The sequence below is a fragment of the Rhinopithecus bieti genome, unplaced genomic scaffold (genome assembly GCF_001698545.2).
Source record: "Rhinopithecus bieti isolate Rb0 unplaced genomic scaffold, ASM169854v2 scaffold_64503, whole genome shotgun sequence".
Classification (NCBI taxonomy): Eukaryota; Metazoa; Chordata; class Mammalia; order Primates; family Cercopithecidae; genus Rhinopithecus; species Rhinopithecus bieti.
The window spans coordinates 1,015,409-1,029,019 of NW_016825208.1; the positions used below are offsets into that span (position 1 = coordinate 1,015,409).

Below are 13,611 nucleotides of genomic sequence, written 5' to 3' on the forward strand. Positions count from 1 at the left end.
GTGTTTTTAATGACCTAATTCACATCTATCACTTCTGTTTGTTAGAAGCAAGTCATCAAGCACTGACCACACTCAAAGGGAGGGGAAATAGGCTCTGCCTTTTCAAAGGAAGCATATCAAAGAATGTGTAGATCTATATACCAAAACCACAAGGTTTTTAAAGAGTGTCATATTATAGAGCCTTCAGAAGTAAATTCCCATGCCCTTTACCTTAGCTGTGAAGTTGCTAATCTGATACTAATTGTTCATTCTCCTGCTGTTCTGCTCAGTGTCCCTTCCCGTGTGTTGATACAATAACTAGGGTTTATAACCATCCTCTGAGAAGATAATAAAAGTTGGGCACATAGAAGGAAAATAGATGTACTGTGGAGTGGTGGTGGTATACATTCATTTCCTAGAGCTGCTTTAATGAGCTACCAAAAACTGGGTGGTTTAAAACAACAGAAATGTATTCCCTCAAAATTCTGGAGGCCAGAAGTCTGAAATCCAAGTGTCAGCCAGGTTGGTTCCTCCTGGAGGGTCTGAGGGAGCATCTGTTTCATGCCTTTCTCCCAGCTTTTGGCATTTGCCGGCAATCTTTGGCATTCTTTGGCTTGTAGACTTATCATTCCAATCTCTCCCTCCATCTCTGTGGGTGTGTCTCTCTGCATCCAAGTTTCCCTCTTACAGGGAAACTAGTTGTTGAATTAAGGGTCCACCTTTAATTCAGTATGACCTCATCTTAACTTGATTGTATCTTCAAAGACCCTATTTCCGAATAAGATTACATTCTGAGGTTCTGGGTGGACATGAGTTTGGGGGACACTGTTCAAACCAGTATGGGGTATAGATATTAAAATTCATGGGTGTCTCTAGATACTCTTCACCAGAGAGGAGACTTTCTGTGACACTACAATAGCCAGATGTCCCTGATGCAGGCATGGAGTTGGGCATGAACTAGTCAGATTGTAGGACTGTGGCTGCTACTAGCTCATGTGTACATATCTAATTATAGGAAACTAAGAAAATTAGTAGTAAGTACAAGAGGCTGAAAATGGTAATAGCATGAAGATTATTCCTCAGACCACTTTTCTGTGCCCTTATTGTCAAGTGGTCCTGGGAAATGGACTTTTATCAAGTCTGACTCTTACGTTACCATCTTGCTTGAGTTCTCAGTGCCATGAGATCGTCCCAGAGGTGATCCCTTGCATACCCTGGTCTATAGGCAAAGCCTTGTTTTCAAATCACACAAGTAAAAGATGTGCTCCACTAAGTGACATTTCAGTGGAAGAATCAGGATATGGATAGAGAAAGCACTTTTACCTCTTGACTGGTGTTTCATAGACTAGGAAGGTATGGAACTTGATTTTCCTGTTTCTCAAACTGGCTCTATTTCTTTAGGAAGGGACCAAAAGGAGCTGCCCCTAGTATAGTGAGCAAACAGGTTTTCTATAAATATTAAATTAAGGAATTTTTTTCTCATAGGGATAGCTGTTGGCATAATAGTAGCTAATGATTATCTATAGTGACTTGTCTCATTTGACTTCTACAACATCAGTATATGATAGGTTTCATTACCCTGTATCTCTCCCCACCACCATTGCCATCCATCAAAACTAAATTATTGATGGTTTCCTAAATCTAATGCCCTGTTGCACCGCTTGATGCTTTTACTTCTTCCTGGATTTCCCTTTGCTTATATTGTGAAGCCCTCCTAATCTTGCTCTAAACGTCAGGTTATTAATGTTTTTCTCTGTACTACTTTTATATGTTTAACTAGTATTGTTGGATTATTGATATTTTCACGTCTGAACTGTGCCACACTGGAGAGCTACTTTAGCATGGAGATTGATTTTGTTTTTCATTCCCTAACAGTGCCTAACACATGGGGTGGGGGTGGGGGCTCAGTTCAAAGAAGGAACCCAAGGCTCAGCATGATTGAGTAATTTGCCAAAGGTCACACATCTGGTGTGTGGCAGAGCTAGAAGAAGAATCCAGATCTTTAGCCACTCACCAACTATAAATTAAAAAACACTGTCCAAGGACTAATCCTGGGTCAACAGCTCTTGTGTTACTCTACCTTGGTGAGATATTTTACCTTTGTGAAATTTGCTTTATCATTTGTAAGGCTATTTCTAGATCCATGAACTGCAAGTTCTATTTTATGCATTTTCCCTAAGGAATTTGAAAAGTCTCAATATTCTATTCTATATATTCTTTTAAAAATCAATGTCTGAAGAGGGAAGTTGGCTGTAATGTAGGTGTAGAGAATGTCCTTCTCTGGCTTAGAGTATTAGGAAGTCGGACTAGGCATTCTGTAGGGCCCAGGGCTCCTTCCTCTTGACTGTTATAGCCTGGGTCTTCATACCTCCCCTGAACACTCTCCATTGATGACTGTATGGCCCTTTATTCGTTCTTTCCCTCATCAGCATGTTGAGATGTCACATTTCCTCAGCAGTCTTGCTGGTGTGAGTGTCCTGCGTTGGCGGGGTTGGTTGGGGGGAAAGGCTTTTTTTCTGCTGTCCAAGGTCCTGAAGACGTGTTTCTGTGTTTCCTGAAAGTTTCTCAGTTTGCCAAAGGCAAGTTTGAGATTTTGTTTTTGAAGAAATTAAAGAGATGATAGGTGACCGGCTAATGACTTATTGGAAGTCATAGGAGAATGGAAGGAACTACCCAGGTGATGGTGATAGAGTTTTATTTTATTTTATTTTGAGACAGAGCCTTGTTCTGTTGCCCAGACTGGAATGCAGTGGTGCAGTGGCGAATTCTCGGCTCACTGCAACCTCCGCCACCTCCCACGTTCAAGTGATTCTCATGCCTCAGCCTCCCAAGTAGCTAGGACTATAGGTATGCACCACCATGCCCAACTAATGTTTTGTATTTGTATTTGTATGGGGTTTTGCCATGTTGCCTGGATTGGTCTCGAACTCCTGAGTTCAGGCAATCTGTCTGCCTCGGCTTCCCAAAGTGCTAGGATTACAGACATGAGCCACCACACCTGGCCCAGATCTTCTATTCTTTTGTATTTCTCTCTCTTCTAGTCCCTTTCCTTTGGCCTTTTTTTTTTTTTTTTTTTTTTCCGGACAGAGTCTTACTATCACCAGGCTGTAGTGCAGTGGCATGATCTCGGCTTACTGCATCCTCCACGTCCTAGGTTCAAGTGATTCTCCTGCCTCTGCCTCCCAGTAACTGGGACTACAGGCACATGCCACCATGCCCAGCTAATTTTTGTATTTTTAGTAGAGCTAGGGTTTCACCATGTTGGCCAGGATGGTTTCAATCTCTTGACCACGTGATCTGCCTGCCTCGGCCTCCCAAAGTGCTGGGATTACAAGCGTGAGCCACCTTGCCCTGCCTCCTGTGGCTGTCTTAATGAGTCATTTATCTCTGCTTTTCTTGTTGCTCTGGTCTCAGTCTTGTGATTTACTCCTAGAGGTGCTTGCAAGCCTGAGCTCAGATTTAGGAATAATGGTGTTGGGATAGGAGAAGAATGAAATAGGGACCAGCAGTTGATGAAAAGGAAGGGTGGACATATTCATCACAGGGGTTTCAGGAACTCCATTATCTCACACCCAGCCCCTTTGTCTTCTCTGCAATCAACATGGTGTTGTCATCAATCAGCCCCCAGATTCACTTCAGTAAATCTGTAAAGAATAACCATGTCCTCCTCATCCCATGAATTCTCCTGCTTGGAAAGCCACTTGAAAGTGATAGCCCTTAGAGTCTTCAGTCTGCCCCTTTAGAGCACCACAGAAAGATCCGTGAATGGAGATCCTGACCCTTCAGTTATGGAACTACTGGGAAGAGATATTTGGAGATTACATGGAGGGCTAGTAACATCACTTTCTTTTCCCTTTATCCTCATTTTTTTCCCTTAAGAAAAACACACACACACACAGCAATTTCTTTGCTATTTGCTGTTGGTATCCAGTATGCCAGTGCTTTCTTAATTAATGAGATATGTTTTCCCTTCCTGTATGCCTATTTTAATTGTCAATTTCTGATATCTCTAAACATGTCTTTGTTGTCCCCTCCCTCCATTTCCACTTCCACTGTCCTGTTTCAGTTCTGGACTATAACAATTGCCTCCCTACCTTTATCTGAGCATTTGGTCTCACTCCCTTGTCACACTGCCAGTCTTTGGCCTCCTCAGTGATATTCTAACAAAAAACTCTGACTGTAGTATTCCCCTACTCATCTTTAATGATTCCCCTTCACTTCTTGAGTAAAATCTGAATCTCTTTGGAAGGGTATTTGAGGTTCCTCATGGTCTTGTCCATTGGACTGGACTAAGGTTATAGATTAGAGACTTGTGAGGAAGAAAAACCAGTTCTAGAGAAATAAAGGCATGGCATCTTTGCGCACTTACAAATGCAGGAAGAGAAGGTTTAAAACCATCTTTCTAGAATCTGCCCTTTGGCTGGTGAAAAGAGCAAAGTTGATCCTTCTGTTTTGTTGACCTGAGACAGCACCTTCTTCAGAAACCCAGATCTTTACAAACTCCTCATGGAAATTACCCTATGTCTCTGCAATAGAGGAAGGGCATGGAGCATTGAAGATACCCATTAAGAGTTCACTTTCCAAATATTGAAAGAGTTCCTAAGAAACAAGTTTTATTAAGGTTCTGCGTTAGACATTGTGCTAGTTCCCATGGATATAGGGTAATCAAGACCAACATGATCTCTTGTTATAGGAAGCTGAGCCCATATCTGGGAAGACAGACAAATGATTCCAAAATATTTCTCTAGGAAAACAGCCTATTCCACACCAAAACTACCAAACGATAGTTTTGATCATAACTGTTTTAAAGTTGGATATTTTCATATTCCTCTTTTTTCTTAAAATCATAAATCTCTCCTCTACTTCCTTCTCTTTTGCTTTCAAATCAGCATTTTTAAAAGTCATTTCTTGGCCAGGCACGATGGCTGATGACTGTAATCCCAGCACTTTGGGAAGCCAAGGTGGGTGGATCACCTGAGGTCAGGACTTTGATACCAGCCTGGCCAATTGGCAAAACCCCCATCTCTACTAAAAATACAAAAATTTGCTGGTGCGGTGGTGTATGCCTGTAGTCCCAACTACTCAGGAGGCTGAGGCAGGAGAATTGCTTGAACCTGGGAGGCAGAGATTGCAGTGAGCTGAGATTGCACTGCTGCACTCCAGCCTTAGCAATAGAGCTAAACTCCGTTAAAAAAAAAAAAAAAAAAAAGCCAGGCCGGGTGCAGTAGCTTACGCCTGTAATCCCAGCACTTTGGGAGGCTGAGGTGGGCAGATCATAAGGTCAGGAGATCAAGACCATCCTAACCAACATGGCAAAACCCCATCACTACTAAAAATACAAAAATTAGCCAGGCATGGTGGCGCATGCCTGTAATCCCAGCTACTCCGGAGGCTGAGGCAGGAGACTTGAACCAGGGAGTCAGGGGTTGCAATGAACTGAGATCATGCCACTGCACTCTAGCTTGGCGACAGAGTGAGACTCTGAATTAAAAAAAAAACAAAAGCCATTTCTTGATCCTGTTTACCTGTGTAACACCATCTTCTCTTTTCCTGCAGTGAAGTTGTCTGTGTTTGTCTTCATTTCCTCAATTCTCATCATTCTTGAACTTCTTCAGTCCTCCTTTCTCTTGCTACTCAATTTACACTATCCCCATGGTCATCAGAGGTTTTTCCCTTGGTCTCCTTTATGGCACCGACACCACTCAAGCTACTACTTCCTCACGTCTACATTTGCTCTCTTTCGTCCCAGAAAATTATTGGATACAGTCTAGGATATAATTGCTCCCCTTGTCCCCACATATACCACACACACCTTGCTTCTTCTACAAACCTATCCAGAATCTTCTTAATTCCCCTCACATTCCCAAAATGAGCTGAGCAGTCTTTGAAGTAAAAATTAAGCTGTAGTTAAGTTTCACCTCCATTTCACTTGTGCGTTTTGCTCCTTTTTTTTTTTAACCTCTTTCAAATGATCCTTGGGCTTCGAGTACCATGATCTACCCAGATTTGCATTCCCTGGGCTGTGTTCTAGTTCTGGTCATGTCAGCTTTTCCTTTCTGATGAATCCTTGTAATTACTTGAGTCTTATTCTGTCAGGCAGTATCCACAGTGAAGAAGCCAGTGTGCATTGTGGCAAAGCCCAGGAAGACCTAGGTGTGGATTTTTGCTTTACCATTTCCTGCCTGTGTGACTTATGCCAGGGGGCTTCACTGGTGTGGGCCCCAGTTTCTCATCTCTTAGCTGGCATCATTTTGTTGGGAGGATTACATGGAGTAGTATGTATAATATATCTGATAACTAAGCAGTTTCAGTTAGTGGTAGTTGTTTTTATTTGACATAGTCTTGATAAGTATTAATTTCTTCCTAAGCCCAGGGTATTTGTATTTTGGCAACAAATAAGTTTTAAAGAAATCAATCTATAGATATTATGGAAATTTGGACCCCTATTTATCTGGCACCCATTGCCACATAGGAGCCCCTGGGCTCCAGGACACCAGGGAAAAGAGGTTAAGTAGGTCCCACTCCTCTGACATGATACCCAGTGATTCAGTCAGGGTACAATTGGGAAAACAGAACCCATACCACAGGGACTGGTTACAAAAGTCTTGAATAGCTAAACGCAAAACAGGATGGTTAGGTTGCATTATGTTGACAACAGTGACTCAGGTGAGCAGGCCCTACCTCCTTGAGGTGTTATCTGTGGACAGATTTTTGTGCAATTGTGGCTCAACCCTGGATTTCTTTCTTCATGTGCCTGTTCTTAATGGGCCCAGGAGAGGTAATTCAAGGGAGCAAGGGACCTGTAGAATGATCATGTCCTCTTATTTCTAGCCATAAGGTTATGAATCGTGTATCTCGGGGGTCTGATTCTAAAGGAAATAAGTGTCTGCCATAGCAGGAGAATGGAAGGCAGACAGCTGTTCCTATTACTAGAGTTTTAGCAGCCCCTGTAACTCAGCTAGCCCAGACTAGGATCTCAATATCTCACTTATTTCCTTACATCTGTCTGATGAACAGTATAAGAAAACAAATGATCACTTAGAGGATTCTGTTTGGTAGTTAAAACCATATTAAAATAGAGAGGGTAGAAATTAAGCCTCCTTGATGGTGAAGAGATTGGAAACCACCACTCCAGTGTTAGAAAATATCGAATGACAGAAGGTGGGCTATATTAAGTGGGAATTCCCAAACCCCACCCCCTGGAAGGAATGCTTGGTGACAAGCCTTAGAGGAGAGAGATGCTTGTCTAGCCCATTGCCTGTGTGCCCAGGAAGAGATGTGCACACCTTGAGACACTGAGAGAAGACCCTAGCGAGGAGAAGCCCCAGGCCAGCTTGTCAGCACAGGGCATTGGAGGCCCCTAACCAGCTCCAAGTTCTGAACAGCACACAGCCTTCAAAGGCGTGTACTGCTGCTCATACCCAGCAGAGGCCTTGCACCAGGCCTCCCCATGCAAATCAGTGTCTCTGCAGGGTAGGTAAAGGACCTCTAGCTGTGCTCCCTATGGGGGAACAAATATCCCGTGGGTCACTGAGAGTCTGAAAGATTGCCCAACATTTATTTACTGATCTGTGTTCACCACAGAGCCTAAGGTATTTATTAATATGTTTCAACCAGTACAAGTGTTTCTTTCATTTAGTGGTCATCTCTGCACTCCACCACAGACTTTTGGGAATTACAAGATGAAAAGGGCCAGATCCTCACCCTGGCATAGCTCAGAGAATTTGACTGGGGAAGTAGGGACATAGACGTGGTCACTACACCATAATTTACTAAGCTTGAGAACTGGAGGTGCATCAGTGACCAGAGTGCATGTGAGCCAGAGGTAGAAGGTACTGTAGACAAAAGGAGCAGCATGCGCCGTAGGCTGTATCATTAGGTACAATTTTCTGTCCTTGGGGGAGTCTTTTTAACCCTAAGACAAAATTATGAATATAGAAAGAGGTCACGGTTCATCTTTGCAATTCTTTCAGGAGAAAACTTGCTGCAATTCACTTTCTAAGTTAAAAGAAAACAAACAAACAAAAAAGAGTAAATGATATGAATATCACCTGAAAGAATTTGAGGTCTCAAACTTGGGAGGATCGTTGAACAACAATGTTGGGGAATGCCTAACAGTTCATACTCATTTCTTGATGTCTACAGATGGAAACTCTACAGCCTCACATGTTTCTTTTTTCTCTTAACTACTTTATACTCACAGAAAATCAGTGTTCAGCACTTCTAATAGCAGGTCTAGTGGGAGCTTGAGATCAGAACAGAGTTCCGTAGAGGGAAACTGAGGACACACAAGGCAGAGCAGTACCCCCTCATCCATGGGGACCTGTCTGACTGGAGGTAAGGGAGGAGATTCTACTCCACAGATAATCAGGGAAGGTTAAAACTATGTATGTTTGTGACATTTTTGCTCTCTTAGACCCAGATACAGGCTGGAAATCCTTTGGGTTTTGGTGACTCAAAGTGTGGCCAAAAGAACCAGCAGCTTCAGCTTCTCTGGGAGAACATATGAGTGCAGAATTTCAAGCCCGCACAAAGTTTTTAAAGGTCTGCATTTTAACACGCTGCTCTTAATTTACTTACATATTAAAATTTCCAGAAGCACTGTTCTGGACCATCTTTAAGTATTATCCAAAAACATGTAAGATCTTTTTTCATAGCAAATTCTCAAGCTGTACTCTAGAGGGATTGCTTCTGGTTCTCTGGGGTTGGTGCAGGAATCTACATTTTCAGCAAGTGCCTTAGATCCTTGTGCACAGTAGCATTTGAGGATTGCTGCTTTAGATGGTGGGACATCTGAGCAGGGGAGGGATGTGGGCTGAAAATGAAATGATGGTGTTTAGGAACTGGTGCAAGCATGCTTCTGCTCCTGCTGGGAAGCAGTGGAACAGATCCAGTTGATTGTAGAGAATGCAGACCTCATGTCATGCTCAAGTGTCACCTTAATGTGATGGCCGGAGACAGCCACATATGACCCTCTTATTGTCCAATCAGTAAGCTCAATCAATGATAGGAACCACTGACTCTGGTAATTAAAAACTTATTGCAGCCAGGCACAGTGGCTCACGCCTGAAATCCCAGCACTTTGGGAGGCCAAGGTGGACAGATCACCTAAGGTCAGGAGTTCAAGATCAGCCTGGCCAACATGGTGAAACCCCGTCTCTACTAAAAATACAAAATTAGCTGGGCGTGGTGGTGGGCGCCTATAATTCCAGCTACTCAGGAGGCTAAGACAGAGTCACTTGAACCCAGGAGGTGGAGGTTGCAGTGAGCCGAGATTGCATCATTGCACTCCAGCCTGGGCAGCAAGAGTGAAACTCTGTCTAAAAAACAAACAAATAAACAAACAACAACAACAACAAAACACTTATTTCTGGGCAGGTTCTCATAAGAGGCCATGGGAAAGCCATGTCCAATCTCAGGGACACAGGGTCATCTGGGCCTCTGGCTAATAGAGGCCAAAGAATGGGACTATTTTCCCTGTGAAATTCTGAAAACCAAAAATGGTGGCCTCTTTATCTATATTAGCAGGAGTAATTTGCTCCTTCTTGAAATCCAAGGTCACTTCTACTGTCTAGGGATTTTGATCCAGGGTCAGTGTGGTTTCTCCTTTACAGGAGAGCTAAGTCTCAGAAAGGCGAGGTGGTTCGTGTTGGTCATTGGCTACCTCAGATTTTAGAGCAGCTCTACCTTGATTGTGGGGTTGACCTTATTTTTTTGCTATTTTCTTCCTTCTCTGGGTGAGGAAAGAGGACTTCCTGTACATCTCTATCCTTTAATTTCCATTACTCACTTTCTGTGGCTGCTGCTGCAGAAGCCACTGCTGACTGATGTGGATACCCCAACCTTTGGTTTATAAAAAGCCTAGGTGTCTTTTGGCCTCTCTCCAGGTCTGCAGCCATGGCTCTTGAAAGAAATAAAAGATGATCATCTTTCTAAAAAGTCTTAAGTCTGAATTATTAGTAACAACGGGAGAATCTCACTTTTCCTACTCTCCTATTTTAACCACAGTTGCTCTAACACAGACCTTTGAGGATCTTTTCATGACTTCATTCACTATATATGCTGTACAGATGCTACTAGGAAAGAAATAGGTCTGTCTGTTTTGACTGTGGAACTTAACTTGGTCTCTTATCTTTGTGCATGCAACGCTGTCCTTGGGATAGCCTTCTTGAGCATATCTACTTACGTTCAAGAGGTTAATTGTCCTGAAACCCCCATTGCTATAAGTATTTATTTTACTACTCATAATGCTCTTAAAAGTTGGGGTATTTTTATTTTTTTGATACCTAAACTTCATTGAGATACTTTGAACTATTTTTAGAGAAAACGGAAGCTTCTAATACCTGGCTCCTATTTCTTAAAATGTTATGATTATACATGGCTTAGGGCTTTATGGCCAAATAACTTCACCAAACCCAGGGAAAAGAATACATCCATCTGAAGCAGACCCGTAGCTTCCAGTGACCTAAATTTTTGGCTCCATTTGTATCCTACATTTTCAGTGAGGAAAAGAAGTGGAAGGAGACAAATCTCAGCCCTTCCCCTGGCACCTTTACTCTTTACCCTTCCTCCTGGCATGGTGGAAAGTGCACTGGAGGAGGAGTGAAGGGCCCTAGGTTTGCATCCATGTTCTGCCACTTGACAACCTTAATGGCCCTTACAATTGATTTACCCCTATTATGAAATTTGGAATGATTTCTAAAGTCTTTCCTCGCCCTGATATCTTAACATTTTCTGACAGTCAGGACTTTCTGTAGCTTCACCTTCCTTATTTAGTGTTATTTTTTTCTCAAGACTGAACAGAGAATGAAGCTGTCAAAGTGTGCTGAGCACACACCCTGCAGCAGGGCAGTGGCCAATTCTAATCTCAAGTCATTAGGCTGCAGTAGCATGACCACTGCCTCCTGTCTACGCCCAGAGGGTAGAGACAGCGGAGCTTCTGTAGTTGGGGTCAGGCCCAGCCACTCTGTGGGGACAGTGATTAGTGTTGTGTCACCAATTTGGGGAAGGAGCCACCTTGTCTTATTTTCCCTCTTGAATTATCTTGATATGACCCCATTATAAATTTGCTTCTGTAAACCTCTGTCTCCCACTTTCTCCTTTTAGCTTACTTTCTATTGAAGTAGAGAAACAGTACAACTTCCATCCTCTTTCATCAGCCTTGAGAGCAGAACACAAGCCCCATTACTGGGAACTATATCCTTGGCTCCCTGGATGCGGCTATTAACTTCTGGCCTGCCACTGTATCACATACTCACATGGAGATGATCTCATCCATGTCCCTTACCTCCTATTCACAACTTCTATCACCCACAATGCCAGTGGCCCTGATGGTCCCTCTGTGAGGCAGAGAAGAGTAAGCTGGAGTCACCCCTTCCCTGTACTTCCCACCTTGCCAGGCCTATTGGTGCTAGTGCCTGTTCTGATCTTGGCCTGACCCCTGTTCCCTGGGCACTGGGCTGCAGGTTGGAGAGGCAGCATGATGGAGTGGGGATAACACATACTCCAAAACCAAACAGAAGCCAGACCTGGGTTGGGTCCTGGCTAAACAGTCTAGAGGCTTGGTGACCTTAACCTCCTAATTAATCTTCTTAAGCATAAGTTTCCTTATCATAAGTTGTGTATGATAAAATTTTCCTTGGATGCTTTCATTTTAGCATGACTTGAAATTATGTGTGAAGGAACCTGGCCCACATAAGTTGCCCTGTAAATTTAGGTTCACTTTTCCTTGGACATATGGATGACATTAGCTCAATACAGTTATGACTTCCCCAAAACTCCCAAATATTCTCCTTTAAGTTCTTCTCTTATTTTCCCTTTAGTTTGTTTGTAGTCATATTTCTTAATTCTTATATCAGGTGGGATTCCCACATCTTCTAGTTGGACAATATTGGAGAAGACACCACATTTTGACTGAGTTCCAGTGATATGACAGCCTTTCAATTCTCGAATCTCATAGAAGTTAGAAAAAAAAAGTAGATAATCAAAATCCACGGAAAATACAGAAGATTCCATTAACTCTGAGAATTATTATCAGGTATCCTTAGGACCTCAAGAAAGCTGTTTTCTCCTGGGCCTGTGGAGAGCTCAAGTGCCAGCAACCTACCACAAAGTTGGTGGCGGTAGTGGGGGGATGGGGGGAGGGGGCAGTAAAGTGCTGAAGGGCTTCTCAGTCTTCTTTAATTAGAGTGGGAAGAAAAGAGCACCTCCTCATTTTAGAGTACAAGGTGTGAACTCACTGTCAGCTGCCAAATGAGCTTCACCTTGGGCTGTTCTGCATGCTTTCTCCTAGTGCTTTAAGCCACCCTGAGATGTACAGACCAATACTGGCTGTCACAAAAATACACTTGAGTACATAGACCATTGACACTATAAAGCAAATGAACAATGAAGTCTACATAACAGCCAACTAACAACATGATGACAGGATCACATCTGCACATATAAATATTAACCTTGAATGTAAATGAGCTAAATGCCTCAATTAATAGGCAGAGAGTGGCAAGTCGGACAAAGCAGCAAGACCCAACTGTATGTCTTTAAGAGACCCATCTCATGTGCAGGGACACCAATAGCCTCAAAGTAAGGGGATGGAGAAAGATCTATCAAGCAAATGGAAAACAAAAAACAAAAAACAGCACTCTGTATACAACAAAAACAGAATATACATTCTTCTCAGCTGCACATGGTGGTACATACTCTTAAAACTGACCACAATTGCTTTCTTGGCCAGAAGGCAATTCTCAACAAATTCAAGAAACCTGAAATACCAGCCGGGTGTGGTGGCTCACACCTGTAATCCCAACACTTTAGAAGGCTGAGGTGGGCAAATCACTTGAGGTCAAGAGATCGAGACCAGCCTGGCCAACATGGTGAAAACCCATTTCTACTTAAAAATATAAAACTTAGCCAAGCATAGTGGCATGTGCCTGTAATCCCAGCTACTCAGGAGGCTGAGTCACGAGAATTACTTGAACCTGGGAGGAGGAGGTTGCAATGAGCTGAGATCATGCCATTGGACTCCAGCCTGGTTGACAGAGTGAGACTCATCTCAAAAAACAAAAAACCTGAAATACCAACCACATTCCTGGGTCACAGTGCCATAAAAATAAATACCAAGAAGATCTCTCAAAACCATATAATTAAGTGGAAATTAATCTACTCCTGAATGACTTTTGGGTAAACAAACAGAAATTAAGGCAGAAATCAAGTAATTGTTTACAACTAATGAAAACAAAGATAAAAACATACCAGAATCTTTGGGACACAGCTAAAGCAGTGTTAAGGGAAAACAATAGTGCTAATGCCCACATCAAAAAGATAGATCTCAACCTAACATCACATGTAGAGGAACTAAGTAAACAAGAGCAGACCAACCCCAAAGCCAGCAGAAGAGAATACCCAAAATCAGAGCTGAACTGAACAAAATGGAGATGAGAAGAACCATACAAAAGATCAAAGAAAGCATAAGTTGGTTCTTTGAAAGAATAAATAAAGTTGATAGGCCACTAACTAGACTAATAAACAGAGAGGGGAGAAAATCCAAATAAACACAATCAGGAATGACAAAGGGGACGTTGTCACTGACCACACAAAAATACAAAAAACGCTTGGAGACTATTATGAACACCT

The 13,611-nt window shown here is 42.6% G+C and overlaps 1 long non-coding RNA gene across 4 annotated transcripts in view; it reads left to right on the forward strand.

Moving 5' to 3' along the window:
* The window catches only part of LOC108522568 (uncharacterized), an 80,366-nt gene that overhangs the window by 13,317 nt on the left and 53,438 nt on the right, over window positions 1-13,611 (forward strand). The window lies entirely within an intron of this gene.